We start from the raw sequence: 26354 nt of genomic DNA, 5'->3' as shown, positions 1-26354 counted from the left end.
CAGTAAAGAATCTGCCTACAATGCAGGAGACCTGTGTTCAATCCCTGGGTCGGGAAGATCCCCTGGAGAAAGGAATGGTAAACCACTCTAGTATTCTTACTTGGAGAATCCCATGTACAGAGGAGCCTGGCGGGCTGAAGGCCATGGAGTCACAAAGAGTGGAATACGACTGAGCGACTCACACACACGCACACAATCTTAAATACAGACCCTCCAGCTTGCTAACTGTGACATTGGGCAGGTTAAATAACTGTTCTGAGCCTGCTTCTTCATCATTTAAAAAAAAAGTCTTGAGTGTATTGAGATTAAACGAATAAGTGAAAACTAACATATGCTTTAATATTCCAATGAATGTAAAACAGCTGGGTCATGGAACAATAGCAGGTGCTCAACAAATGTGCATTCTCTGTGCGTTTTGTTGAGATGCCTCATGTTCCTGTGTGTGTTTCTTCCAGTAGAGAAAATTTCTATGTATGTGTGTGTGTGTGTACATATGTATGTATATTCACACAATTACTTTGATTTTTTTTACAGGAGTCTCTCTTATAAATAGGAGGTGAAAACTTTGAGAAACCCATTAAAGGACATGCTGATGCATCTGTAAAGAAGAAGGAATAAAGGGCAGAGCTGGGGCTCAGTGGTTTTAGTATTAAGACCCAGTCTTCCTTTTGGGGGTTTCACTCTTAGACATCTGGACCAGTTTCCTATAAGTCTCCAGGATAGGATCAAATATACCAATTTAAGACTATGCTGCCTTCTTTGTGGTTACCGTTTCTTAAGTCTAGATATCGTGCTTTTGAGTCGAGTGGCTCTTGGCCGCTTAGTGCCTCTTTGGCTATCACCAAGGCTCCAGTTACTTACTTGTAGGCAACTAATGCACACGTGTGCTCAGTAGCTCAGTCGTTTCTGACTCTTTGAGACCCTATTAAAAGGAGCCCACCAGGCTCCTCTGTCCGTAGGATTCTCCAGGCAAGAATTCTGGAGTAGGTTGCCATTTCCTTCTCCAAGGGATCTTCCTGACCCAGGGATCAAACTTGTGTCCTCTATGTCTTCCTGCATTGGCAGGCAGATTCTTTACCACTGAGCCACCTAGGAAGCCTGAACATCTAAAGTACTTTGTTTTAATTTCTCCATGTTGAGAACGATGCAAACCAGAGAAATACTATGCCAGATTAAAATAGTTCCTTTATAAGAGCTCTAGGCTCACTTAACACTCAACAGCTTGACCAACTGTGAACCAGCATTGAAAAACAACACCCGTAATCAAGCCCTCTTTGGTTAGTTGAATATATATCCCTCTCAATTGTGAAACTGGAAGAGTGACTTTTAATTTAGTAGAAGAAAAGACAAACGGAACCTTAAAAGCCTAGGGGAGCGAGCTGGGCTCACTTTGTGAGTGTACAACCTTTATAATAACACAGAGCCCCACTCTTAGAAGGGCCCATCACTTGGTTTAATGTTCTGCTGTTGCTGTCTTGAAATTCTTAATTTTTGAACAAGGGAGCCCTCATTTCCATGTTGCACTGGACCTCAATTATTTAGGCAGTGCTGGGAACAAAGGAGGGAAGCAGCATAGAAAACGATGCTTATAAAACACTTGTGTGTCAGGTACAAGCCTAACAGCATAGTAGCATAAAATTCACTACGCCTTGGAGGGAGGGTATCATCATTTTCATTTTACCAAAGATGAAACAGGCCAGCAGAGACTAAGATGCTTACTCAAGATTATGCTTCTAGTAATGGTAAATCCACTTTCCAGAGTTTTCCATAGAGAAGAATTCAATGAGAATGTTTCTTCCACCAAAGAAACATTTTCTTCTGCCCATTTTTCTTGGTGCTTCCTTGGACAGTTTGTATTCTTTTTTCCATCCCTTCCCAACTTGCCATCTGCTGGTCAACATTGTACTTTGCATCCTCTAGAATTTCATATAAAATGAAATTCTCCAGTTACTTTTATATGGCTGTTTTCACTAAGTGCATAGATATATTTAGTGCTATTCATGTATGTGCAAAAGCATGGCATTAAATAAGAATAAGCAAGGCCCTGTTATGTATTAAAGCTGCATTGTTTATAAGCAAATGTCCTTTTATGTACTGACAATCACTGAGAAAAAGAGTTGTTTAAAGTGAGAAGTGAAATTGCAACTAAGTAAATTGAAATTGTTTCATATCAATTCAACATCAATAAGAGAAGTTTGAATCATCTGCCTCATTAAAAAGAAAAACCCAAAATAAAATTTACTTAAGCTAATATGTGTTACTTTGTTGTGGGATGAATTAGGGAAAGCTTTTTTTTTAATCAATAAATCCCTTCCCCCAGTTTTAATTCATTGGCTCTAAGATAATTTCCAGAAATAAACATTTTGAGCATGAATCATAACTGTGTATTTTGGAGAAGGCAATGGCAACCCACTCCAGTGCTCTTGCCTGGAAAATCCCATGGACAGAGGAGTGTGGTAGGCTGCAGTCCATGGGGTCACTAGGAGTTGGACACAACTGAGCAATTTCCCTTTCGCTTTTCACTTTCATGCATGCGAGAAGGAAATAGCAACCCACTCCAGTGTTCTTGCCTGGAGAACCCCAGGGACGGGGGAGCCTGGTGGGCTGCCGTCTATGGGGTCGCACAGAGTCAGACATGACTGAAGCGACTTAGCAGCAGCTGCAGCATAACTGTGTATTCAAGTGCCAAATAAAAAAAAACAATTGCAAAGCAGAATAAACATTTAATTAAAATTATGTTTGAAACAGTATTCACGGGGGACCATGGGTTTTGCAGAGTGTGGATAATGGATAAAGAAACTGGGGTCATTCACGAGCTTTTGGAGTCAAGACATTATGAATTTACAGACATTAAAAGTGATGAGTACGTGGACTTCCCTGGTGGTCCAGTGGTTAAGAATGTGTCTGCCAATGCAGGGGACACAGGTTTGACCCCTGGTCCAGGAAGATTCCACGTGCCACAGGACAATGAGGCCTGAACACCACAGCTACTGAACCCTCAGGCCACAACTACTCAAGCCCACGTGCCTAGAGTTTGTGCTCCACAGTAAGAGACACCACCACGCAGAGAAGCTTGTGCACAGCAACTAGAGACTAAGCAAAGATCCAGCACAGTCCAAAAAAAAGTGACAGGCATGAAAGTCCACATTGGGGAAGCCTGGGAAAATTACCAGCGCCTGCTTCTCGCCTCCTAACCAAACCGGCCACGTATGAATCAGAGGAAGAACTCCAGACAACGTTCAAAGGCTTTGCCGTGAAGCGTGTGAGGGCGTTTATGAGTGTCTGTATTTTATGCCAGTGGTGACTAGGTAAGTAGAGGTTAACGATAGGGCCAAGAAACAATTTGACTTGGCGAGAGCCAAAGGCCTTGATTTTGTAGCCTTTGACCTAGTGCAGTGCAGTGGCTCTCAAGTGGGGACAATGGTTTTGTCCCCTAGAAACTATTTGGCAGTATGTTGGAGAAAGTTTTGGTGGTCACATCTGGGAAGTTCCAACTCTGCATTACTGGCATCTAGTGGATAGAGACCAGAGATATGGTTGAATATCCTACAATACACAGGACAGCCCTTTACGATAAAGAATTATCAGCCTCAAGTGTCATCTGGGCCAGGCTTAGGGAACTCTGGCCTAGTAGTGTTTACATGATCCTGCTCCCAACCCCTTCCTCATCTTAAGATCCCCAGTTGTAAACAAATAATGTAGAATTGGTCTTTGGTTATGTGCTTTTAATTATAAATGGGATAGTTTTAGAGAAAGGAAGATATAAGAGAGGGAAGCAAGTATTATTTAGTTGATTTTCATTGTCGAGATTTATGTTCAGAGGCTAAAAAACAAATGAATGCATTGGCTAGAAAAGAGATTTAAGAAAAATATTCACACTTTTATGAAGCTTGTGAGTTGCCCCCAGGGTGAAAGGTTAATGAGTCAGAAATAATTTACAGGGCTTAGTTCAGTTCAGTTCAGTCGCTCAGTTGTGTCCGTCTCTTTTCGACTCTGTGAATCGCAGCACGCCAGGCCTCCCGAATGGACTGGTTGGATCTTCTTTCAGTCCAAGGGACTCTCAAGAGTCTTCTCCAACACCAAAAAGCATAGAAAGGCTTCAGATGGTTGGAAGCAAACTAGAATTATGGTATGCAGTTGTACAATGTGCCTGTGGACAGTGTTTACTAAATAACATTCATCCAAGGACTCACACCCTTTGCGTAAGTTTTTCAATTGTCATGAGAAAACTGTCTTCTCTCTCTCTTTTTTTTGCACATCACATTACACACCAAGGCTGCAGTTTCAAGCTTTCTCAGTGTTACCTAAAAATATTTGCCGCATACCATGTGATTGTGGCTAAGAGAAGGTGTAAGAGGCTGGAGTTTTTCTAACAGTCAGCTTCTCTTTGCTTTGACCTTTCTTTGTGGTTGTGTAGAAATTCGATGAAAGGCCTGCGTAGTCATTTTAATAATGGCATTTTAAAATTGCTTGTCAGGGTGTGCTCAATCAACGTTTCCTTGTCATTTTGGATAGAGAGAGGTAGGGACCGGGGTGATCGTGTTCCAAGTCCCAGTTTGTAAATAAAGTCTTCAAACTTGGTCATTGAGAACCAGAGCATTACCTGATGCTGTAGAGAGAGTGCAAGCGGATTGACATTGATCATGTACACTGTGTTAAATTTATAGACACCTAACTTCAATGAAACATTTTTTTAATTGCAAAAGTGATTTGTGGTTTTTATGGCAATTTGAAAAATATAGAAAGGAGTTAAGAAGAAAATGGTAGTCATCCATAATAATCCATAATCTGGTGCTCAGAGATGATCAAGCTTTAGTAGTCTTTTCATAAAGCACAACTTAAAAAGAAAGCTTTTGTTTTATTTCACAAATAAATTTCTGTATCTCTTCCTTTACTAAACCACAAAACCATTGCCTTAATAAATGATGTAAAAAAACCTTGTATACTTATTTGTTTTTGATGTTACTTGAATGAAGTGAATGTGTTTTCAATGTCATTTTGTGAAATGTTAATAATTTCGATTTAATAAATAATATTCTCCATTTCCCTGGTTTGAATGTAATCTGCACTCTTTATAAAGGAAAATAATATTTATATTTATAGGACTTATTTCATAGAGTTGATTCAAAGATTTCATTAAAGTACCTGTTGATCCTAAACGTACTGTTCTGATTTTTTTTTTTTAATTTTTCTCATCCGTTGTTCGAGATATTGTAGTAAGACAGAAAGGCATAAGGTATAATGTGAAAATCCTTCACAATCTCCACTGCACTGACATACCCACTGTCAACAGTTAAACACCGTTACCATATATTGATACACTTCATCAGACTTTCTCTTATAATATTTAATGTAAGGTAGACATAAGTGAGGGCTTCCCTGGTAGCTCAGCTGGCAAAGAATCCACCTGCAATGCAGGAGACCTGAGTTCAATCCCTGGGTTGGGAAGATCCTCTGGAGGAGGGCATGGCAATCCACTCCAGTATTCTTGACTGGAGACTCCCCATGGACAGAGGAGCCTGGCAGGGTACAGTCCATGGGGTCGAAAAGCGATAGACACAACTGTGCGACCAAGCACAGCACAGCACAGACATAAATAATAATCATTTCTAATTCAGCTTAGTGGAATTGTACTATGGAGACTCTTCTGCACCATGTTTTTTTTCTTTCCATTTAGTGTCTCTTGAACACTTTTTCTTTGCATGAAAATATATTGCATTCTTTTTAACGGATATTCTGTTTTACCAATTCCATACTTATGGATACTTATTTCTGATTTTTCGCTGCAGTGAACATCCTTGTACATACGTCTTTGTGCCCTTCCTCTAGAGTTTGATTCTGCCCTTCCCCAGGACAAATCTAACGTCCTAAAATTCTATAAGAATGTTATCTTTAACTTTTTTCTCTATTTTTAAATTTATTATTACATTTTAATTTATTTTTTGGCCTCATAGAGTCTTAGTTACGCCCATGGGATCTTCGTTGGGGTATTCAAACTCTTAGTTGTTGCATGTGGGATCTAGTTCCCCGACCAGGGATCAAACCCAGGCCTGCTGCATTGGGAGCACAGAGTTTTAGCCACTGGACATCCAGGGAAGTCCCTACAATTTATTTATTTTTAATTGAGGGATAATTACAATCTTGTGTTGGTTTCTGCCATACGTCAACATGAATCAGTCATCGGTACCCGCCATGGTACAGGGGGCCTGTTGGTTCTGGAATCCCTCCAGCTCTCTGCATTCATATAGACACAGTGCTGACCACACACAGACATCTCCAGCTCAGCCTACATCAGGGGCCTCGGAGCATCTGCCCTTTACCACCCGTGAGTCCTCGAATGATCTTTTAATAATGTAATATGCAATTACAGTTTCCTGCTGAGAATCTTTTAAAGGCTTCCCATAACCTTTAGAGTAAAGTTCAAACCCCATTCTCGTCATGGTCCTCAAGACTCCCCTGGGGCAGGGCTTCTCAGCAGTTTATCATTTTTCCTTTCTACTTCTTCTAATGGTAGTTTACCTTTTCTCCTTGTATTTGGGCCACCCCACCCCTCTTTCTGTCCTGGAGATGTATTTTACTGCAGTCGGCAAGCTGGAGATATAGGAGAGCCTTCAAGTCCAAGAGAAGATGGATGTCCCAGCTCTAACACAGTGAGTCAGAGAGAGTCGATTCTCCCCCATTCAGCCTTCAGTTTCTGTTCAGGCTGTCCACAGATTGGATGAAACCCACTCGCACCTGCATTACTCAGTCTCCCCATTGGAATGTAAATGTCATCCAGACACATCTTCATAGACACACTCAGTGAAAAGTGAAACTGAAAGTCACTCAGTCTTGTCCGACTCTTTGTGACCCCATGGACTATACAGTCCCTGGAATTCTCCAGGCCAGAATACTGGAGTGGGTAGCCTTTCCCTTCTCCAGGGGATCTTCCCAACCCAGGGATCGAACCCAGGTCTTCCTTATTGCAGGCAGATTCATTACCAGCTGAGCCACAAGGGAAGCCCAAGAATATTGGAGTGGGTAGCCTATTCTTCTTAGGGGATCTTCCCATACCTAGAATCGAACCAGGGCCTCCTGCATTCCTGGAGGATTCTTTACCAACTGAGCTATCAGGGAAGCCCAGACATACTCAAAATAGTATTTAACCAAATCCCTGGGCACCCTATGGCCCAATCAAGCTGGCACTTGACATGGAACGTCATAGACAATTTCCTGTCCCCAGACCACTCTATCGTTGGAAGGGTTTTTCATGGAAGCCAAATGTCAACACCTTTGACCATTCCAGAATGCACTCTCTTAGGTTGCCTCCCTCAGAAATACTCCATTCTCTCAGGACATACTGAGTATCATTTATAACACTATGTCAATATGTAATGTTTTCATTTGCTGTTTGCTTGTTTTTTAATGAATTAAAAAGTTTAGTTAGCCAGAGAAAAAATTGATTCCTTAAAAATCAATTCTCATAAGTTCCTTGTAAAACAGCAAGCTTACAGAAAATTTCATGAACAGAAAATCACTATGCTTTCAGTTCAAGATATGCTGGGTTTTCCCCTTTTCTTCTTAAGATGACAGACAGATGGATGTAGCCAAAACTATGAATGTGTGTACTTGCCCCAGATGTGCAATGTAAATACAGAAGACTCGTAACCAGTGCTGGAACAGGGTCAACTTCTAGCCCCGGTGAGTCTTCTGGGTAGAATTGCCGAAGCCCCCTGAGTGCCTCCTGAAGTCGTGAGGCCTGTGCCCCTCACACCCCAGCTGGCACTTTTTGTCTGCTGGACTGTGGATCCAGCTGCCCAGGTGGCCCCTGCTTTGTGAGAGAATGCCCTGAGGAGCCCCGTTAGTACCACTGAAGACAGGCATGCTGAAGACAGGAGGCAGCAGGGAGCGGAAGAGAACCGCAGGTGCTGTTTACTTATTTTTTAACAGATTTTTAAATGTTTGATTTGTTTTTGGCTCTGCTGGGTCTTCGTTATTGCTCAGGCTTTTCTCTAGTTGGGGCTACTCTCTAGCTGCAGTCTGCAGTTGTGGAGGCTTCTCCTGCCAGACCACGGGCCCTGGAGTACGCAGGCTCCGGTAGTTGCGGCATGCTGGCTTAGTTGCTCCGTGGCATGTGGGATCTTCCCGGACCAGGGATTGATCCCGTGTCCCCTGTGTTGGATTATTTAACCACCGAGCCACCAGGGAAACCTTGCTTACTTATTTTTAACCTCTCTCTCCTACTAAGATATATTAGGGTAGAGTGAGTGAAGTTGCTCAGTCGTGCCTGACTCTTTGCGACCCCATGTAGCCTACCACGCTCCTCTGTCCATGGAATTTTCCAGGCAAGAGTCCTGGAGTGGGTTGCCATTTCCTTCTCCAGAGGATCTTCCTGACCCAGGGATTGAACCTGGGTCCTCCCGCATTGTAAGCAGATGCTTTACCATCTGAGCCACCAGGGAAGACTTCCTACTAGGGTAGGGATCTATTAAATAGGTATCTATCCAAAACAAGTGTGCAATAATGAATAGTATTATTTCATCATCAGTTAGATAATTTAGTAACATTAGATATTGAAAGTCCTGTATAGACAAACCTTCCTGGTAGAAGAAGTCCGAATAATATATGGAGACAACCACCCGTACAGGAGATGGAGGCTAATCTCCCCACTCTTGCAGCTGGACTGCACAGGTGACTTGCTTCCAAAGAACAGAAGATGGAAAGGGAGGGACACTAACCTGACAGTGGAGAGGCCTGACGGGTGTTACCTTGACCGAATGACCATGTGAATGTTACACGTCCTGAGAGGATGCCTTCAGAAAGGCACAGCAACACTTCTCTGGAATTCTTGCCCCCAAATGGGTCATCTCAACGTAATGGCAAGAAAGCCTCAGACAAACCCAAACTGAGGCTTGTTTTACAAACAAGATAGAAACAGTAACCAGTTTCTATCAAAAGTGACAAGATCAGAAAAGACAAGATGAAAGAAGTGTCACAGGTTGGAAGAGACTAAAAAACCATGGCAGTTAAATGCCATGTGGCTCCCTAAATTGTATTCCACAACAGAAAGAGGATATTAATGGGAAAACTGGGGAAATCTAAATAAAATCTCAAATTTATAGAAATGTATCCCTGCCAGTTTCTTAGTTTTAACCAAAGTACAGTGGTAATGTAACATGCCAACAACAGCAGAAACTGGTGAGGGTTATGTGAGAAATCTGTTGATTATCTTTGCAACTTTTCTGTAAACATAAATGTATCCCAAAATAAAAAGTTTAAAAAAATATGTAATCACAAACAGACTCTAAATAAAGCAATGTTTTTTTTTCAAATCTTAATAATAGAAATAAAAAAAAAAACTGAAAACAGGAAGTCCTCCAGACTCACCATACACACACACACACACACACACACACATACACACACACACACGTAACTATGTGAGACAATAGATGTGTTAATTAACTTGATTGTGGTAATCATTTTAAATATGTATATTTATTAAATTATCACATTTTACAACCTAGATACATACAATTTTTTTTTGCAGTATAACTCACTAAGGGCTTCCCACATAATGCAAGCAGTAAATAAACTGCCTACCAATGGAGAAGATGTGAGAGACATGGGTTTGATCTCTGGATGGGGAAGATCCCCTGGAGGAGGGCATGGCGACACACTCCAGTATTCTCACCTGGAGAATCCTATGGAAAGAGGAGCCTGGGGGGTTACAGTCCATGGGGTCACAAAGAGTCGGCCACAACCAAGTGCCTTAGCATGCATACATGCCTACCTTACAAAAGTTGAGGGAAAAAAATCTTATATTTTGCTAATGATATTCAAAAATGCAATAAAAAAATTTCTCTTTTTATTAGTTAACATATACATATATAGATTGATGACTACTGTCCTTTGACTTCTGTTTATAAATTTTTTAAACCTCTTGGGCTCCAAAATCATGGCAGATGGTGATTGTAGCCATGAAATTAAAAGATGCTTACTCCTTGGAAGGAGGGTTATGACCAACCTAGATAGCATATTAAAAAGCAAAGACATTACTTTGCCAACAAAGATCTGTCTAGTCAAGGCTATGGTTTTTCCAGTAGTCATGTATGGATGTGAGAGAGTTGGACTGTGAAGAAAGCTGAGTGCCAAAGAATTGATGCTTTTGAACTGTGGTGTTGGAGAAGACTCTTGAGAGTCCCTTGGACTGCAAGGAGATCCAGCCAATCCATTCTAAAGGAGATCAGTCCTGGGTGTTCTTTGGAAGCTGCTGCTGCTGCTGCTGAGTCACTTAAGTCGTGTCTGACCCTGTGCGACCCCATAGACAGTAGCCCACCAGGCTCCCCCGTCCCTGGGATTCTCCAGGCAAGAACACTGGAGTGGGTTGCCATTTCCTTCTCCAATGCACGAAAGTGAGAAGTGAAAGTGAAATTGCTCAGTGGTGTCTGACTCTTAGCGACCCCATGGACTGCAGCCCACCAGGCTCCTCCATCCATGGGATTTTCCAGGCAAGAGTACTGGAGTAGGGTGCCATTGCCTTCTCCGGTTCTTTGGAAGGGCTGATACTAAAGCTGAAACTCCAGTACTTTGGCCACCTCATGTGAAAAGTTGACTCATTGGAAAAGACTCTGATGCTGGGAAGGATTGGGGGCAGGAGGAGAAGGGGACGACAGAGGATGAGATGGCTGGATGGCATCACCGACTCTATGGACATGAGTTTAAGTGAACTCTGGGAGTTGGTGATGGACAGGGAGGCCTGGCGTGCTGCAATTAATGGGGTCACAAAGAGTCGGACATGATTGAGCGACTGAACTGACTGAAGGTCTCAACTATTATTTTCCATTTCTGTTACCATATTTTAAACTCCCTAAAGGAAGTGATCTTTGCAGTTTATGCCCACTTAATGTTTATAATTGAAGGATATTTTTGCATAGACTGGCACCAAACAGTGAATTACTACTGTTAAAATGATCACTGCTTAGAAAAGTTTCTGTATGAGATGATTCTTACTTGACTAAACATTTTACCTCATTTTTCTTTTGAATAAAGCCGGAAAGATTATTTAGAAATCAAGGGTAATGAGTACCCAAAGTCAGAATTGCTGAATCTCCAATTCATTTGAGGTGTTAGAAATGTAGAACCATCAACAAATTCTTCCACCAGTATCTGAAAGGATTCCAACTCTAAAATAGTCACTATCCAAAAGCAAGCACAGTTTGTTACTTCATTATCACTTGGGTAATTATATTCATTCCAGTAAATAGCATCTATTACATGCACTTGTGTAATGACAAATTGATAAATAATCCGCTGTATAAAATATCCTGGTTTGGAATTTACACAGAATTAGCTAAGACATCAATACCTACTTAAGACATTTTTCAAAATGACTTGATTCATTTACTTTACTTTCATGGAGTCACAGACCAAAGTCATAAAAGATAAGAGAAATGAGGAATCATCCTAGTTTGGAGGAGAGCAAGAAAATGGAAAAAATAAAAGAAAGGTAGGAGCCCGGATGAGGTTCTGTGACAGAAAAAGGACAATGGAGAAAATCTGGTGAAATCTGAATAAGCTTTGTCGTTTAGTGAAGAGTCTTACACCCACTTGTGTCTCCTGCTTTTGATAATTAGGCTATGGAAATGAAAATTGTTAACACAGAGAAACTGGGTGAAGAGCAGAGACCATCTTTCTGAAGCATTATTTCAACTTTTTGCAACTTCTGTAAGTCTAAAATTATTTCAAAACAAAAGATTTTTTAAACATTACACTGGAAAACGCCTCAGGAAGTTGTTACTTCAAAGACAGACAGTATTTCTCAACAGTTCCGATAAAGTCGGCTTCCCTCCAGCTTTGAAATGGAGAATTGTTTCTTCAGTTGAACACCAGATAAAGTGCAGGCATTGGCTGCACTTTAGGAATATTTTGTACTGAAAGCTATATGTCAAGTTCCTAGAGTTATACTTTGGACAGTGAAACGTTCATGCTTTGAGAGGCCTGTTGGAAGCAAAACCAATAAAGACTCACATTCTCATTTTACAATGTACACGAGAATATTCATGCTCATTGAGTGGAGTATAGGGCTGAAATTGCCTAGACAATTTTAAATTGGGAGGTTTTTCCCCCATCTTTCCATTTTTTCCTTTATTTGTCAAGTACATCGAGTTGAATTTGAATAAGTAAAATGTAGACATCATGTGGGGATTACCAGGTGGCCCTAGTGGTAAAAAATCCATCTGCCAATGCAGAGGACATCAGATACACAGATATACATAAGATCCCTGGGTTGGGAAGATCGCCTGGAGAAGGAAATGGCAACCCACTCCAATATGATTGCCTGGGAAATCCCATGAACAGAGGAGCCTGGCGGGTTACAGTCCATGGGGTCACAAAGAGTCGATCAACAAGAGTCGGGCTGAAGTGACTTAGAACGCACACACAGACATCACGTGACTCCACTATGATCCAGTGGAGGAAATACCTATGCAGGAACTTTGCTAGACAGATTATTATCACTTTTTACAAAATAATTTTATTTTCTTTTGTGTGTGCTGTGTCTTTGTTGCTACACAGGCTATTCTTTAGTTGTGGTGAGCTACTCTCTAATTGTGGGCTCTGCTTGCTAGGTACAGTGAATGAGCTTCTCATTGCGGTGGCTTCTCTTGTCGCGGAGCACGGGCCATAGGGCGCGCGGGCTTCAGTAGCTGCAGCACATAGGCTCAGTAGTTGCGGCCCCTGGGCTCCAGAGTACAGGCTCAGTAGTCGTGGCGCACAGGCCTCGCTGCCCTGTGGCGTGTGGGATCCTCCCAGTGAGTGCAGTTCAGTTGAGTTGCTCAGTCCTGTCCGACTCTTTGCGACCCCATGGACTTCAGCACACCAGGCCTGCCTGTCCATCACCAACTCCCAGAGCTTGCTCAAACTCATGTCCATTGAGTTGGTGATGCCATCCAACTATCTCATCCTCTGTTGTCCCCTTCTCCTCCTGCCCTCAATCTTTCCTAGCATCAGGGTCTTTTCCAATGAGTCAGTTCTAGTCAGATGGCAAAAGTATTGGAATTTCAGCCTCAGCATCAGTCCTTCCAATGAACACCCAGGACTGATCTCCTTTAGGATGGACTGGTTAGATCTCCTTGAAGTGCAAGGGACTCCCAAGAGTCTTCTCCAACACCACAGTTCAAAAGCATCAGTTCTTTGGCGCTCAGCTTTCTTTATAATCCAGTTCTCACATCCATACATGAGTACTGGAATAAACCACAGCTTTGACTAGATGGACCTTTGTTGGCAAAGTAATGTCTCTGCTTTTTAATATACTGTCTGCTGCTGCTAAGTCGCTTCAGTTGTGTCCGACTCTGTGCGACTCCAGAGACGGCAGCCCACGAGGCTCCCCCGTCCCTGGGATTGTCCAGGCAAGAACACTGGAGTGGGTTGCCATTTCCTTCTCCAATGCATGAAAGTGAAAAGTGAAAGTGAAGTTGCTAAATCGTGTCTGACTCTTAGCGACCCCATGGACTGCAGCCTACCAGGTTCCTCCGTCCATGGGATTTTCCAGGCAAGAGTACTGGAGTTGGGTGCCATTGCCTTCTCCGAATATGCTGTCTAGGTTGGTCATAACTTTCCTTCCAGTCCTCTGCACTGGCAGGCAGATTCTTCACCACTGAGCCATCAGGGAAGCCCCTATCACTTTAAAAAAGTTCTTTTGGTAGTTTAGCAATGATGCCTTATTTTATTATTACCATTCATTAATCACCTACCATGTGCTTGCCTCTTCATCTGCCGCTGCTGCTGCTAAGTTACTTCAGTTGTGTCCGATTCTGTGAGACCCCATAGACAGCAGCCCACTAGGCTCCTCTGTCCCTGGGATTCTCCAAGCAAGAATACTGGAGTGGGTTGCCATTTCCTTCTCCAATGCATGAAAGTGTAAAGTGAATGTGAAGTTGCTCAGTCGTGCCCAGCTCTTAGTGACCCCATGGACTGCAGCCTACCAGGCTCCTCCGCCCATGAGATTTTCCAGGCAAGAGTACTGAGTGGGTTGCCATTGTCTCTTCATGTACCTCTAGTCTAATACAACTCAACAAGGAAATGTCCCTATTTCATAGATGAGGAAATGAAGGCTCAGAAAAGTTATGTAACTGGCACAATCTAGGTTTCAAATCTAAGTGGAGTGTCTCCAAATGACTAATATTTATATTGGTTGCACTTCTCTGAAACAAATTCTATGCTTAGTGAACTGTGTCATAGGAAGATTTCAGTATACAAGTCTTCTGACATATTTGAAATATCCTGTTAATTTTAAAAAGAAAATGTAATATTTCATTTGAAAGTTGGTCATATATAATTAGATTTTCCTGAAAATATAGAAATATGTAAGAAATTCTAAGGTCTTCCAGTTATCAAATTATTAGGTTCCATTAGTAACAGAATGTATCAAGCTAATAAATTATATTTCATAAGTACATTAACTATACCAAGATTCTAAAGTGCCTTTGAATAACATACATTGAATGTGTTTTGTTTTTCTTTAAGTTAGAAATACTATCAGTGATCTAAAAGAAGTAACTCAATGTTTACTTTAAAAAGTCTACTTTGGCCTTTCATTTCCTGCTCAGAGCTATAGTGAAATATTTATGGGTCATCTCCTTGGTGCAAAGTAAACTTTTCAAAGCATAGATAAATAACCAACCTTATTCTGATCGCACTGAGAGTTGCTACTAAAAAAGTTAACCATGTCTTTTGGATATGGGAGATATTATCCCAGTGAGCTTTTATTTTAGAATACTGACCCTCTGTAATTGGATTGGTGGCAAAGATCATTCACCTGATAAAGAGGCAAAGAAAACGTTGTGGCTGTTGTTGCTTTCACCTTACAATTAAGAGTGACATAATTAGATACTGTACTTTAGCACCCTGTTATAAGATACAGGTTCAAACCTATCCCTTTCATCATGAAACCGACAAGTTTCACTCTGTGTGTCCCGGCAGCCCTTCTCTGTGAAGTTGAAATGCATTAAAGGTCCCCAGCGGGTATGGTTCTGCTTAAACTCAGAAATAACCATAGAATACCAGAGTTCCTCACGTAAGCTGCAAAACTACAGTGTCACCTAGATAATCATTGTTTCCTAAACTTTCCTGATCGTGAGAATCAAGCGAGGTATCCGTTTAAAACACATTTTCCTAGGCACATCATCTAGAAATTTCAGTATGATAGACTGAGGTAGGACCTGAAGATCTGAAATTTAGACAAATATCACAGGTGACCAGGCATTTTTGAGACACTAATTTAAAAAAATTAAAGCATTTGTTACTCTTATTGGGTATTATTAGAGTACTGGAAAGAATAGGAACTTTGCTATAAATCAATTTCAGGTTTCCTCATATATTAATTTTTAAGTCTCTCAAATTTATTGTAAGTACTAAATATGAAGGATCTAGGCTTTTGCTGCACACACTATGGTCTGGGGACCAGAAAGTAGCAGTCACTGAGAATCTGGTAAAAGTGCAAATCTCAGGCCCTGCCCCAGGCCTGCTGAATCTGAACATGCTTGTTAAGAGAATGCCCTAGCTGGAGCTTGCCTGGCGGTCCAGTAGTTAGGACTCCTGGCTTCCACTGCAGGGGGTGCTGGTTCGATCCCTGGCAAGGGAACTAAGGATCCCACAGACCCCAGTGCAGCTAAATAAATGACTAAATAAAATAATCTTGAAACACATCAGAAACGACTTGAAAAAATAAAAAGATGCCTTGAGTGATTCATACACACTTTAAAGTTGGCCAAGCGCTGACCTTGTCACTAAGCAAGGGTTCAGGAAATACTAGATTCTTTCCTTCTCATTATATTTATTGTACCAATAATTCAACTCAACTAGGATTCAGTGATTGTCACCACCTTACTGTTGCTTATTGTTGGTTTAAGCCCACCGGTACATTTTCAGCTCTTATACAGTGAAAGCGTGTGCTTTACTCGCTCAGTCGTGTCCGACTCTCTGTGACCCCCTGGAGTGTAGCCGACCAGGTTCCTCTGTCCATGGGAATTCCCAGGCAAGAATACTACGGTGAGTAGCCATTTCCTTCTCTAGGAGATCTTCCTGACCCAGGAATCGAACCTGAATCTCCTGCATTGCAGGCAGATTCTTTAGCATCTGAGCCATCCCGGAAGCCCTATAGAGTGGAAGGTTCAGCTGGTAAAGAATCTACCTGCAATGCAGGAGACCTGGATTCAATCCCTGGGTTGGGAAAATCCTCTGGAGAAGGGAAAGGTAACCCACTCCAGTATTCTGGCCTGGATAATTCCATGGACTATACGTGGCTCAGAAGGTAAGGAACCCACTTGCAGTGCAGGAGACCCAGGTTCAATCCCTGGGTCAGGAGGATCCTCCGGAGAAGGAAATGGTAACCCACTCCAGTATTCTTGCCTGGAGAATTCCATGGACAGAGGAGCCTGGTGGGCTACAGTCCATGGGGTCGCAAAGAGTCAGACACGCCTGAGTGGCTAACACACAGTGGAAAGCCCTTCCTAAATAAAGAAGTGCATGGGCTGCCATCAGGCTGCTGCAGAAGGTCGACTCTGAGGATTTGACTTCCATGCCTCTGCTCCCACGCACGGCCACGGGCGTGAAGCCGGCACCACACACTCTCCAGTCTTTCCTGAGGATTATTTCAGAGCCTCTCATGTGTGCTTCACTGAGAAGCACTGAGTGCTGTCATTATTATTTAGCAATTGTTGGCAGCAGGAGAAGCTTACAACTTATAATTAAACTGGTTGCTATTTGAAAAAACATGGGAGGAAGATTTCATAAAAAGGATTGGGGGCTTCCCTTCCTCCCACCCCTTTTTACTTCCAGGGTTTATCATGAAACTCCACAGAGTCAGAAGAAGAGAATTAGGTACAACCTGTCTTACTGCCTCAAAGACATTTTCAGTAATTGCCCGCAGTTAAGGCGGAGAGCACATGTTAATACATGACAGATGAAAATGAGGACTATATTTTAAGCTTTGGGGGTGTACTCAGCAAACAATGGAAAAGGCTGGTTGCTGCCATGAATATTTTAGCTGAAACGCTCTTATTAAAACCGAAAAAAGTTTTAGTTTAATGGTGAAAGATAAATGACTAGAATAATTCTCAGATTTCTAGATAATCCAGCCACACACAAAAAAGGTTTCTTCAATGACATGTGTCTCTTAAAGAGTGTGCTCTCCAACAGAACGTATTGATATCTTGTATTTGTAAGTGTTCTGTCGCTGATATGTTCGTTATGAAAATATTTTATATTTTCTTTTTTATACTGATGGGCACCCAGCCTTGGAGGCTCCTGATTGCACTGTGTTTTGTAGCTCAGCCAGCAGCCTGACTTCAGCCACAACCACACCATTTCCATTTTTTACACTCTTACACAAAGCGGTAAAATGAGTTCTCACCTATTATTACATACCTTTCCAATAGGTATATTGGAATACCTATTGCGTATGCCTGGAAAACCATTTGGTAGGTTTTGAATTCACCGCCAATCCTGTAATATCGTGGTGGTGGTTGTTGTTCAGCTACTAAGTCACGTGCTACTCTTTGAGACACCATAGATTGCAGCATGCCAGACGTCATTGTCCTCCACTATTTCCTGGAGCTTGCTCAAACTCATGTTCATTGAGTAGGTGATGCCATCCAACCACCTCATCCTCTGTCACCCTCTTCTCCTGATACCCTCAATATCAGTGAGTTGCAGTGAGTTGGCTTTTTGTATCAGGAGGCCAAAGTATTGGAGCTTCAGCTTCAACATCAGTCCTTCCAGTACTCTGGAGGTCAACCTCCTCTCTTTTTCCCCATTTCAGTGAGATAGATCTAGCAGTGGAAATGAGACATGCCTTGAAATTGAAAGAGTGACAAAGGAAGAATCATCTTTCACTAAAATCAATGGCTCATCAAAGAATTTGTTCTTTAAGAAAAGGACTTTGCACCTATACTCACAAAAGAAACTATTCTTCGTATCGTGGGTTTTGCCCCCAAATTCATGTGTTGAAGTTCTTACCCCCAGTATCCCAGAATATATAGAGAGGGTCTTTACAGAGGTGGACCAGTTAAAATGAGATAACTAGAGTGGACCTTAGTCCAATATGACTGGTGTTCTTATAAGGAGAGGGAATTTGGGCACAGACATTCATAGAAAAAGATGACGTGAAGAGACGTAGGGAGAAGACTTGCGTGTGTGCTAAGTCACTTCAGTCATGTCTGACCCTTTGTGACCTTATGGACCGTAGCCCACCAGGCTTCTCTCTCCATGGGATTCTCCAGGCAAGAATACTGGAGTGGGTTTCCATGCCCTCCTCCAGGGGATCTTCCCGACCCAGGCATCCATAAGTCAAGGAGAAAGGCCTGAAATAGATCCTTCCCTCACAGGAGGAACTAACCTTACTGGAACTTTGATCTGGGGCTTCCAAGGACAAAACTGTGATACAATACATTTCTGTTGTGTCAGCCACCTGGTTTGTGATACTTTGTTACAGCAGCTCTGGCAAGCACACTTCATGAGTCATTGTGAAGAGAAAACAACAGTGGATTTGTATCCATTAGGATTAGGGCAGCTAAATTGCCTATTATGCGCTTATAGTATTAAAAAAACAAATCTGATGATTTATTTTCCAATGCTAACTTTGACTGTCTTTTAGCTTAATAGTAATAACTGTGTATACCTGATAGTTAGTTATATCACCACAGTTCAGCAATACTTTCATTTTTTATTGTTCCATTGTCTTTACCAAGTACTTGCTCATTCATTAGCTCAGTTGGTCTTGAGGGAAACCTTGAACCACATAGGAGTTTAGTTCATCACTCTCAGGAGTGGGGCCACGTACCACGACATAAACATTGCTAATACTTTCTCTCTATAACCTTTGCTGATTTTCCGTATCTTTAAGGAACTGGGAAGGGTTTTATTCCCCAATCAAGAATGATTGTGTCAGAGAGCAGCAGAAAGCAGAAAGTATTCTGGTTCAAGCTACACACACACACACACACACACACACACACACACACACGCATGCACGCACGCACACATATTTTTTCTGAGCTATTTGGGAGTAGGTTTCATACATCATACCCTTTACCCCTTAATTTTTAAGTGTCACATCCTAAATCATATCACTTTTTTTAAAATTTTTATTTTCGTATCACTTTTTTCTTTTTGGCTGTGCAGGGTCTTCATTGCAGTGTGTAGGCTTAGTTGCCCTCGGCATGGAGGATCTTAGGTCCCCAACCAGGAACTGAACCCACATGCCCTGCATCGGAAGTGTAGCGTCTTAACCACTGGCCCACCAGGGAAGTCCCTACATTTTGGCATGCAGTTGGTAGTTACAAACATTTTTATTGTAATCCAATCACCAAGTTTTTATCTCTCCCTAGTCTTCATTCTTTTCAGCATGGTCATAATTGTGTTTTTCATATGCTATTATTTTTCAAATAGTTTTAGTCTCCGAGTTCTTCTCCTTTACCTAGCTTTAGGGCTTCCCAGGGGGCTCAGTGGTAAAGTATCTGCCTGCCAATGCAAGAGATGCGGTTTGATCCCTGGGTCGGGAAGATCCCCTGGAGAAGGGATAGGCTACCCAACTCCAGCATTCTGGCCTGGAGAATTCCATGGACTATACAGCCCTTGTGGCTTCCCTGGTGGCTTAGAGGTTAAAGCATCCGCCTGGAATGCGGGAGACCCAGGTTCAATCTCTGGGTCGGGAAGATCCCCTGGAGGAGGAAAATGGCAACTCACTCCAGTACTCTTGCCTGGAGAATCCCATGGAGGGAGGAGCCTGGTAGGCTACAGTCCATGGGGTCACATGGACACGACTGAGCGACTTCATGTTCACTTTCACCAAGCCTTAGGGCTTCCCAGGGGGCACAGCAGTAAAGAATCTGCCTGCCAATGCAAGAGATGCGGTTTGATCCCTGGGTTGGGAAGATCCCTCAGAGAAGGAAATGGCAACCCACTCCAGTATGCTTGCCTGGGAAATCCCATGAACAGAGGAGCCTGGCAGGTTACAGTCCATGGGGTCACAAAAGAGTAGGACACGACTTAATGACTCAACAACAAGAAGTAGTCAGAGTTTCCTACTTCTTGGCATTTCCTCATGGCTTTGTCCCCTACCGCTTATACCTTATCACTACATTTCTGGTAAGGAGTGGCCATAACTGAATCATAACTTTCCTCCACACTGCAGCCTCAAACTCACCCACCCGGAGCTCAGCTGTTTTCTTTCAATCCCTTGTAATTACCCCATACTCATACTACAATAAAGCACTGGCCATTTTATTACTTTTATTTCTGGTATTTACTTTTACTTTGAGTTAGTGTGGTTTGAGTAAAGGGCATTATCACCAGCAGAAGTAATACTTGCAGATAATTAGTGATTCCAAATAGTTACACTTTCTCTTGCATCTTTTTGTGGCCTACACAGGTATTTGCTGCAGTCAGAAGACCCGAGTTCTTGTTCCAGTTCTGCCATTTATCACACAGGTAATCACTGCCAATCACCTAATTTCCCACAATCCTAGTTACCACTTAGTTATCATCTTAGTTAAAAGGATACCCAACTTCTTTATCTATTCTCCAAAGACCAGCCTTATCTACTTTAATGATTCTCTTGAAGACAAAATGATATGTGTATGTGAAAGGGCTTCATGAGAAACACCAGAGTATTTTAAAACAGCATCTATTCAAATATTCTGAATTGGAAAGGATCATAGAGACTGAAATGACTGGGTCATTTTTTTTTTTTTTCCAGTCACTCAGTCGTGTCCGACTCTTTGCAACCCCATGAATCGCAGCACGCCAGGCCTCCCTGTCCATCACCAACTCCTGGAGTTCACTCAGACTCACGTCCATCAAGTCATTGATGCCATCCAGCCATCTTATCCTCTGTCATCCCCTTCTCCTCCTGCCCCCAATCCCTCCCAGCATCAGAGTGTTTTCCAATGAGTCAACTCTTTGCATGAGGTGGCCAAAGTACTGGAGTTTCAGCTTTAGCATCATTCCTTCCAAAGAAATCCCAGGGCTGATCTCCTTCAGAATGGACTGGTTGGATCTCCTTGCAGTCCAAGGGACTCTCAAGAGTCTTCTAGTAAATGAATGACTACAGAGATTAAATAAATTATTCACAATTGTCAAGCTGTTTGGCAGAATCAGGTTTCCTAGGTTTTTTTTTTAATTTATTTTTTATTGAAGGATAATTGCTTTACAGAATTTTGTTGTTTTCTGTCAAACCTCCACATGAATCAGCCATAGGTATACATATATCTCCTCCCCTTTGAAGCTCCCTCCCATTTCCCTCCTCATCCCACCCCTCTAGGTTGATACAAAGCCTCTGCTTGAGTTTCCAGAGCCATACAGCAAATGCCCATTGGCTATCTATTTTCCATATGGTAATGTAAGTTACCTTGTTAACTCTTTCCTTACATCTCACCCTCTCCTGCCCCTCCCTATGTCCATAAATCTATTCTCTATAGTTCTTTAATCATTGTTTTTTAATCTCAGCAAGCTGTCTTCCTAGACAGAGTCTGCCTCGCAGGTTGCTCAAGCTCATGCTTTGAAGTTGTGAACAGCTTAATCCCAAGTGTCAAATATTTTTAAAGTACTCATTGCACAGAGTATTGAAAAAATATAAGTATAGAAAGAAAGACAACTTAAAGAAAATGCACAAGGATTATAGGTGACTTAGAATTTCATTTGACATTATTTGAAATAACTTAAGAAATCATTCTTGCTCACTGAGGTTCAGGCTTTGTAGAAGCATCAACAACTAGGATCTATGTTAAGCTTGAACAGATTAGTCCTCAGTTCAAGATCAGTGAGTCCCTGATGCTGGGAAAGACTGAAGGCCAAAGGAGAAGAGGGCAGCAGAAGACGAGATGGTTAGAAAGCATCACTGATTCAATGGATATGAATTTGAGTAAACTCCAGGAGCTAGTGGAGGACAGAAGAGCCTGGCATGCTACAGTCTAGGAGGCTGCAAAGAGTTGGACACAGCTTAGCAGCTAAACAACAACAACATTCCTGAAAAGGACTGTGGTTGGCAGAACCACTGTGGTTACGATCCTAAACAGGAAGAAAATACAGCGTGAGGCCAAAAATGCATGCCATAAAAATATGATATGTGTTTTTAACTCAGTAAATAAAAGCAGAAGGCATCTGCTTTAGGAAAAAAAAAAAAAACCAGATTTATTGGGTTTAAAGATCTGCTCCCCTTTCTTGAGTCACCTTTATCCATTCTTTAGGAAAAATTGCTGAGGTAGATACTCAAGTTAACAGCATGTTATCAAACCATAACTCTAATGCTTTCGAATCAGCCTTCTCTACCTTAAAATCTACTTTCTTTCTTTCCTTTTTACTTATGCTTTCCTTTGTTTTTCTGCAAGTCTCAGTAAATGCTTGCGTAACACCTAGACTTTTTACAAGATATCTCACTATTCAAGTGTCAGGGGAGAGAGGAGGGAGTCTGGTTTTGACCGCCTATCAGAGAGGGTGGAGCAAAAGCACAGAGCGGGCCCTGGACACGTGACCTGGGCCACGCCTCCCCGGGGGAGCAGAATGAAGCCGCACTTTCACAGACGTCACCCCAAGCTTTCTTTTCTTTTTTTTGAATCTCAAAGGCCATGGCTCAAATCCCCTGTAGACGGAAGACATGTGGATCCTAAACTATATTAGTACTAACGCTAGGTTTGAAGTGAAAAGCATTTTCCTGAGACCTACTCCGCCTACCTCCGGCAGAGCCCCACCCACTGTGAATTGAAGATAAGTAGCCACATGTGAACAGCCGAGCTGACTTTTCCACCCGGGAACAGGGAACAGGGTAAGAAGCTGGTTTTGAGAGAACAGAGGCCTGTCAGGGCCTGTGGAAGGGCAGACACGCCTGCCAGCTCACCGATGAGAACCTGGACTCACAGTGAACCCGCAGCGCCCTGGGGGAGGCCGTCTAAAAAGGATTCTCAGGGCTGAGCCCACCTGGCTTTAGGACTGTCAGGCTCTCCTCCCTAATTAAGTAAATAACTGTTCTTGCCTTGGGGAAGAGAAAGGGAGGATGAAGAAAGAAAATGAGAGAGAAAAGAAGTAAATACACGGCCTCTGGGAGAGCAGAAATCCTCTCCTCTATTCAGGGCAAATCTTTAACAACCCACCCCCCACCCAATACACACATGCGCACACAGACATCTGCAATAGTTGGAAAAATAGATAATCACTATTATTTTGGATGCGACTCCCATCTTTTTCCTCTGGATTTTATCAGGTAGTATTGATTTCAAACCTGGAGGAGGGAAGGGCAGCCTACTCCAGTGTTCTTGCCTGGGAAATCCCATGGACAGAGGAGCCTGGAGGGCTACGGTCCATGGGGTCAGGAAGAGTTGGACATGACTGAGCAGACACTCACGCATTAATTTCAAAGTCCAATTATGTGTACAACTCAGAGGCAGCTATTCAAGATTGAGAGGAAGGAGATATCGGTCACTGTCTGTAGGGTCCAAAGACTCTCCCCTAGGACTTGCCTGGTGGTCCAGTGATTAAGACCCCATGGTTCCAATGCAAGGGTGCAGGTGATTCCATCCCTTGTTGGTCCACATAACATGCAGCACAGTAAAAAAAAAAAAAAAAAAAGAATCTACCCTGAGGATGAGAATGAGAAAAGAGAGCTTAACTGTTTTTCAAGTTACCTTTCTTGTTTTAAATAGATAATTCTAAAAACTAAGTGTAAATATAAAGTATTTTAAACATGTTATTCACTCAGTCTTGTCCGACTCTCTGTGACCCCATGGACTGTAGCTGCCAGGCTCCTCTGTCCATGGAATTCTTCAGGCAACAATACTGGAGTGGGTAGCCATTCCCTTCTCCAGGGGATCTTCCCCATGGAGGATCAAACCCAGGTCCCCCACATTGCAGGCAGATTCTTCACCATCTGAGCTACCAGGGAAGCCACTTTTAAAAGTACCCCCTAAAAAAAGTACCCTCTAGATTTATGCTGGCAATATCTCATTTACTAATAGTTGCAGTTGGAGAAAATTTTCTAAGTTGACATTCTGTCCTTCAGTTCAGTTCAGTTCAGTCACTCAGTCGTGTCCGACTCTTTGCGACCCCATGAATCGCAGCACACCAGGCCTCCCTGTTCATCACCAACTCCCCGAGTTCACTCAGACTCATGTCCATCGAGTCAGTGATGCCATCCAGCCATCTCATCCTCTGTCGTCCCCTTCTCCTCCTGCCCCCAATCCCTCCCAGCATCAGGGTCTTGTCCAATGAGTCAACTCTTCGCATGAGGAGTTTCAGCTTTAGCATCATTCCTTCCAAAGAACACCCAGGACTGATCTCCTAATAAAATTTCCATAAAAACAAAACACACAAAAAACCTTTCTTCCATTCTACATTGGTTGCAAGGGGACTTTCTATTGAAAGCCCCTGCACTAATTCTAGTGTTCATGTCTCCAATAACATTAATAGTATCTACTACAACACATGTGATATAAAGATGGTACCAGGTGGCTCAATGGTAAAGAATCCACCTGCCAATGCAAGAGACGTAGGTTCAATCTTTGGATCACGAAGATTCCCTGGAGGAAGAAATGGAAGCCCACTCCAGTATTCTTGCCTGAGAAATCCCAGGGACAGAGGAGCCTGTCAGGTACAGTCCAGAGGGTCAAAAAATAGTCAGACACAGCTTAGTGACTAAACAACAACGGCCAAATTGTCATAACATTTTAACGAACAGCACGTGTCCTAGCAGAAAAGATACATGTATAGAGATAGAGGACCTCTAACGTACTAGATGATCGGATCGAGTAGTCCAGAACAGATTCTTATTATACAGAAAGTATGAGTCTCCTCAAGTTTGGCAGAGATCAAAGAGGTTAGCTTATCATTTTCTGAGCCAAAGTATTCAACATAAGGAAATGGGTAACTTGAATGCCAAATCTTTCCTAGACATCCTCATTAAAAAAAAAAAACACTGGATAACGTAGCGGGGAAATGGGCAAAAGATTTGAGTACCTCACATATACACACAGACACACAGAGATCCTTAACGTTATTTGTCACTGAGGAAATGCAAGTTAACACAACTACATACCCATTAGAAAGACTAATCTTATAAAAACTGTCCCACATGTGGATGAGGGTATAGAGCAACTACGACTCTCATACATTTTTCATTAGTTCAGTTCAGTTCCGCCGCTCAGTTGTGTCCGACTCTTTGCAACCCCATGGACTGCAGCACGCCAGGCCTCCCTATCCATCACCAACTCCTGGAGCTTGCTCAAACTCATGTCCATTAAGTCGGTGATGCCATCCAACCATCTCATCCTCTGTCGTCACCTTCTCCTGCCTTCATACATTTTTCATGGGAATGCAAAATGGTACAATACCTCTGGAAAGCAATGTGGCAGTTTCTTAAAAAATTAAATGTAACACCTGCTGCTGCTGCTGCTGCTAAGTCACTTCAGTCATGTCTGACTCTGTGTGACCCCATAGACGGCAGCCCACCAGGCTCCCCCGTCCCTGGGATTCTCCAGGCAAAAACACTGGAATGGGTTGCCATTTCCTTCTCCAATGCATGAAAGTGAAAAGTGAAAGTGAAGTCGCTCAGTCCTGTCCAACTCCTAGTGACCCCATGGACTGCAGCCTACCAGGCTCCTCTGTCCATGGATTCGCCAGGCAAGAGTACTGAGTGGGTTGCCATTGCCTTCTCCGAATGTAACACCTACTATATGCCAATTCCATTCCTAGCTGTACACCCTAAAGAAATGAAGACATATGCCCACATAAAGACCTGTAAATGAAAGCTCATTCAGATTTATTTGTAAGAGTGAACAATTGGAAACAATCCTAATGTCCATCAATAATGAATGGATAAACAAATGTGACATGTCTATTCAATGGAATACTATTCTGCAACAAAAAGGAATGGAAAATTGATGTTCACCACAGGATGAATCTTTTCTTTCTAACTTTTGTTGGAGTATAGTTGCTTCACAATGTTGTGTTAGCTTTTGTTTAATGTTTATGCATACTCCCTCTGTATTGGATTTCCTTCCCATTTAGATCACCACGGAGCATTGAGTACAGTTTCCTGTGCTATCCAGTACGTTCGAATTAGTCATCTACTTTATATGTAATATCAGTAGTGTAGATACGTCAACTGGAATCTCCCAATTCACCCCCTCCCCTTTCCCCCTTGGTATCCATATGTTCTATGTCCGTGTCTCTATTTCGGCTTTGCAAATGAGATCATCTATACCATTTGTCTAGGTTCCATGTATATGTATTAATTATATGATTCTTGTTTTTCTCTTTCTGACTTATTTCAAAGGATGACTTTTAAAATGAGTAGCTGAGTGATAGGAGCCAGGCACAGGGAGAGG

The 26354-nt window shown here is 42.4% G+C and overlaps 1 long non-coding RNA gene across 1 annotated transcript; it reads left to right on the top strand.

The window, feature by feature from the left end:
* The first annotated feature begins 7647 nt into the window (after positions 1-7647).
* Positions 7648-21099, top strand: LOC133237395 (uncharacterized). Its single transcript, XR_009733175.1, has 3 exons — positions 7648-7904; positions 20411-20469; positions 20738-21099. It is a non-coding gene; the product is annotated as an uncharacterized LOC133237395 (long non-coding RNA).
* The last annotated feature ends 5255 nt before the right edge of the window (positions 21100-26354 follow it).

This window comes from Bos javanicus, chromosome 24 (genome assembly GCF_032452875.1).
Source record: "Bos javanicus breed banteng chromosome 24, ARS-OSU_banteng_1.0, whole genome shotgun sequence".
NCBI lineage: Eukaryota > Metazoa > Chordata > Mammalia > Artiodactyla > Bovidae > Bos > Bos javanicus.
Note: the sequence above shows the minus strand (reverse complement) of the source record. Positions and strands in the feature narration are given on the sequence as shown.